The following is a 4,513-nucleotide window of genomic DNA, read 5'->3' as shown; positions in this document are numbered from 1 at the left end:
CTAATACTTTACTAGTGTCCAATCTCCTAACACAACTCTATGGCATATGGTCACTGCTTTTGTTACATTATGTGTGTTATTGACAAGTAGATAAGTGCTCATAAATTATCCCTCAAACTTTCCAACCCAAAAAACTTTATTGGGATACAATTAATCAAATCTATATTCAAACAAGTTTGTTAAAAAATTTTAACATGCAAATACATTAAAAAATACTGCAAGACACTGCACTATCTCTTAGATAAAACCAAAATCTAAAACAATCTCACCTTGTTTTTTCTCAAAAGGTATGCGGCACGCAAGCTGAAAATTTCTCCCAGAGATCAGCAACATCCTTCACTTTCACAAATGGTACTTAGTGTTAACCATTGGTCTTTCTCTCCAATAAATCACATGTCAACAAAAATAACTCAGCTGGCACAGCTTGAATGTGCTTGGTCCCAGTTGGTGGAAGACTTCGTCTTACAAAGATCTTGTCAGCCTGCCTAGTACACATCAGCGTAAACAGTTTTCTTTAAGTAATTTCTTATAAGCCTTTCATTTATTTCTTATAAGCTTTGCTTTGAGCAATTAGCACAGCACGAGGGTGTTATCAATGTCAACCTAAAATGTTTTGTCAGAATAAAATTATGATTGATTTTCAAAACCTTTTCAAAGTTTTGTTGTCCTTATCTACAGCAAGGTTTTTGTTCCCAAAATTTCTATTCCTACCCCTTCCCACTTCTTCCCCAAGCAGATTCTTAAAACCCCAGCTACTTTTTTCATTTCCCAGCTTACTTTAAAAACTACCGACATCCCTGCAAGAGGTAATGCTCCAATCACCAATTGGACTCAAACCCAGCACAAATGCCAGCTATGACTAGTTAACAACCGTGTAAAAATAATAAGTAGAAATATTAAATTAAAATAAATCTATTAAATTACCATTATCCAAAATTTAAATGCATGCTACATACATGTGACTGAGGTGGCTCTGAAACAACATTGGGTCCGGTACAATCTGCCAGGTCTGCTATTCAGGTCTGTCAGCTGTTTCGTTCGATCATTGAATTGCTCGGTAACAGAGCTTTGAACGATCCGATGCACTTGCACCATACTAAATGAAACTATGGTGTTGATTTCCAAACACATTCAAAGTTGGAAGGGAGCGAAAGGATAGCTGAATACCGTGGAATCCCAGTTGGCTCAAACATCCCGCCACCTTAAATCAAGTCAGTCAGTCACTGTAACATATCAACAATCAACCGCCATGTTGGAGTTAAACAAAACACGTGTTTTATATCATGCTGTGCCTACATGAGGTCAGCGGTATACATAACATCCCCCCTTCTCTCTCTTGATAATATCAACAACAACAAATTTATATATGGTAACTGAACAGAAACAGAAAGTGTTTAAACAATTAACAGTGTTTTATTGCTACGTTTTCAATGCCTGTCCATCTCTGAAAATTAATTACAGGTCTAGTTTCACTGGCTTCTTGACTTGTCTGCCACACCGAGTTGTGTACAGGGTGAAGCCCCTAGTCGCTGCTACTTCAGGTGAAGGCGGTATCTTTCTTGCTGAGCTTTTCCTTGCGACTGACTGGTAATCTAATGCTAGCTTCTTCATACGTGTGTCTGGCATGGGTGGTGGCACTGCATGCGGCACTACACGTGGTTTTTCAGGATCTGTCTCTGCCTCCTCGATGTTTGCATGACAGCTCTGATACCCTGTATGTGACTTGGAGGAGTCTGTTCTTAGTGCTACTCTATTTCGTCTGATTCTTCGGCCCCCTACATCGACTATGTAAGATCTGGGTGATGTATGTTTTTGCACAACTGTCGCTGCTTTCCATTCCTTTAATCCCATTTCGGGTTTCACTCAAAAAATCACCAGGCTTAAGCGGGGGCAACTCTTTAGTACCTCGGCGATCATGGTAGTATTTCAGCTTCTCTTTGCCATACTTCATTCTTCCTCTTATCTCTTTGATGTTGTGTGCCTCAGGCTCTAGCAGACCATAAACTATTGGTAGTGTTGTCCTTAGCCTACGTCGCATGGAGAGTTGAGACGGAGAGAGGTTGATCCCTTGGATTGGGGTTGCTCTGTACTCTAGAAGTGCTTTGTTCTTGTCATTCTTTTTCCTCCATTGTGATTTTACTGTTTTGACTGCTGCTTCTGCTTCTCCATTTGCACAAGGATACTTGGGACTCACTAGGACATGTTCAAAGTTGTAGCTTCTGGCAAAGGTCTCAAATTCTTTGCTTGTGTATTGTACACCACAGTCAGTCACCAGTTTTTCTGGAATACCATGTCTGCTGAAATGTTCCTTCAGTGCTTCGATGGTATCCTGGGAAGTAAGGTCATTGAGTTTAGTTACTTCAATGTACTTGGATTAATAATCAACCAGTACCAGGTAATGATGACCTTCAAAGGCGAAGATGTCTGAAGCAGCCATCGCCCACGGCAGACTCGAGACAGGACTTGGCAGCATGGGACATCCTGTTTCTGCTGTGCAGGCACATAGTTGTGGCACATGGTACAGTCTTTTACTTTGTCTTCTATTTGAGTGCTCATTCCAGGCCAAAGAGTTGCCCCCGCTTAAGCCTTCCCTGGCCCTCTGTTTAAACTTCACAATTCCAAGGTGTGTTCCGTGTGTTAAGGCGAGCATGGCTGGTCTCATGAACGGGGGTACAAAAATCTTCATCCCTCTGTAGATTACACCATCTAAGACTGCAAGTTCATCACGCGACTCCCAGTATTCTCGTATGCTGTGTAGGACCTGTCATTTTGTTTCTGGCCATCCTGTTTGAATCATAGCGTACAGCTCGTGGAACTCGTTTGCAGTTTTTTGTTGGAGTTCTGTATACTCTGGCTCTGAAATAGATATTCTTTCCAGCATGTTTACTTGCATCTCATCTTCATCCGCTTGTAGTTCATTCAGACTTGCTTGGCTAAGGGCATCAGTGAGAACTTGCTTCTTGCCTGGAAATACCCTACTTTTAGGCCATAATCGCTTACTCTCTACATCATTTCTTGTAATCTTAATGGTGCCGTTGCTATTGGTTTGCGGAGAATTGTCTCTAGGGGCTTATGGTCGGTCTGAACCACAGTCGTTTTGCCTAGAAAGTACTCTCTAAATTTCTGTGTACTGAACACAATTGCCAGCATTTCTTTCTCAATTGGGCCCCACTTGATTTCAGATTCTCGAAGTTTGCGAGACGCGTAAGCTACTGGCCTTCCTTCTTGGAGTAGGACTGCACCCACTGCTTCCTTACTGGCATCACACTGTATAATCACTTCCTTATTGACATCATAGTAGGCTAGCACAGGGGCTTTACAGCACATATCTTTGAGCTTTTGGAATGCATCTGCCTGTAGCTTATCCCAGTGGAAAATTACTTCTTTTCTAGTGAGTTATCGCAACGGGATTTCAACTTCTGCAAGCATTGGGACGAACTTGGCCAAATATTGTATGGATCCCAGGAATCGGTGTACATCCTCTTGTTTCTTGAGGTGGCATATCCTTCATGGCTTTCACTCTTTCTGCGTCAGGTTTGAGTCCTTCTGCTGAGATAATGTGGCCCACATATTGGACTTCAGGCTTGCGCACTTTAACCTTGCCAAAATTGAATCCGAGGTTGTAGCTTTTGGCTTGCTGGAGCACTGCCTCTAGCACCGAGTCATAATCAGCAACGTTACGACCTATAATTAATATGTCATCCATAATGGCATATGCATGATCGAAACCTTCCAACATTTCATTCATGGTCCTTTGATACATCTCTGGAGCTGATTTGATTCCAAAAGGCAGCTTCAACCATCTGTATCAGCCCATAGGAGTGTTCATAGTTGTTAGTAGGCTGAACTCGTAGTCATGTTTCATTTGGAGATACCCACTCTTTGCGTCACGGACTGTGAACACTTTGGCATCAGATATTTTGGCTGAAATTTCTTCAACTGTAGGTATTGGATAATGTTCCCGCTTAACGGCTTTGTTCAGGTCTCCTGGGTCTAAACAGATCCTGATCTTGTCACCTCGACTTGAAACCACCATAGAATTGACCCAATCAGTGGGCTGTGTGACTTTGGCTAAATGCCCTTCCTTCTCCATTTCTTTAAGCTTGGAAACGATCTTGGGAAGGAGTGGAGCGGGTTGTCTGCGAGGACCATGTACTACTGGCGCTGCTGTGGGGTCAATTTTGATTGAATAGGTTCCTGGCTTTACTCCAGATCCATTTTGCAGATCAGGGTGTTGACTCAACAACTCCTTAAGGCTCACATCTATTTTACGCACTCGCTGGACCAAATCAAGGGCTTGACAGACTTTGCCTGACAGTATTGGTTTCTGCTTGCTATCTACAACATAGAAGTTTACATTCAACTCCTTGTCTTTAAGTCGCACTGGAAGGGTGACGTAACCCTTTGGTTTGATCTGGTGTTGGCTCTAGGAAACCAAAGTCTTCTTGGCTTTCTTAATACGGGCTGTTGGTGCTATTTGTCTAAGCTGGGTGGTGTTAATCACACTTGCATA

General features: G+C 42.3%; 1 long non-coding RNA gene across 1 annotated transcript in view; it reads right to left on the bottom strand.

Annotated features, from left to right (window-relative positions):
- LOC149044974 (uncharacterized) overlaps positions 1–1,260 on the bottom strand; it is a 6,268-nt gene extending 5,008 nt beyond the window's left edge. Inside the window, exons 1-2 of the long non-coding RNA XR_016186937.1 lie at positions 957–1,260; positions 270–485 (exon numbers count right to left, since the gene is read on the bottom strand). This is a non-coding gene — a long non-coding RNA (uncharacterized LOC149044974). The remainder of the gene's footprint in view (positions 1–269; positions 486–956) is intronic.
- Positions 1,261–4,513: the final 3,253 nt, after the last annotated feature.

The sequence above is a fragment of the Pocillopora damicornis genome, chromosome 5, assembly GCF_964200805.1.
Source record: "Pocillopora damicornis chromosome 5, jaPocDami1.2, whole genome shotgun sequence".
NCBI lineage: Eukaryota > Metazoa > Cnidaria > Anthozoa > Scleractinia > Pocilloporidae > Pocillopora > Pocillopora damicornis.
This window is presented reverse-complemented; position numbering and strand designations above follow the sequence as displayed.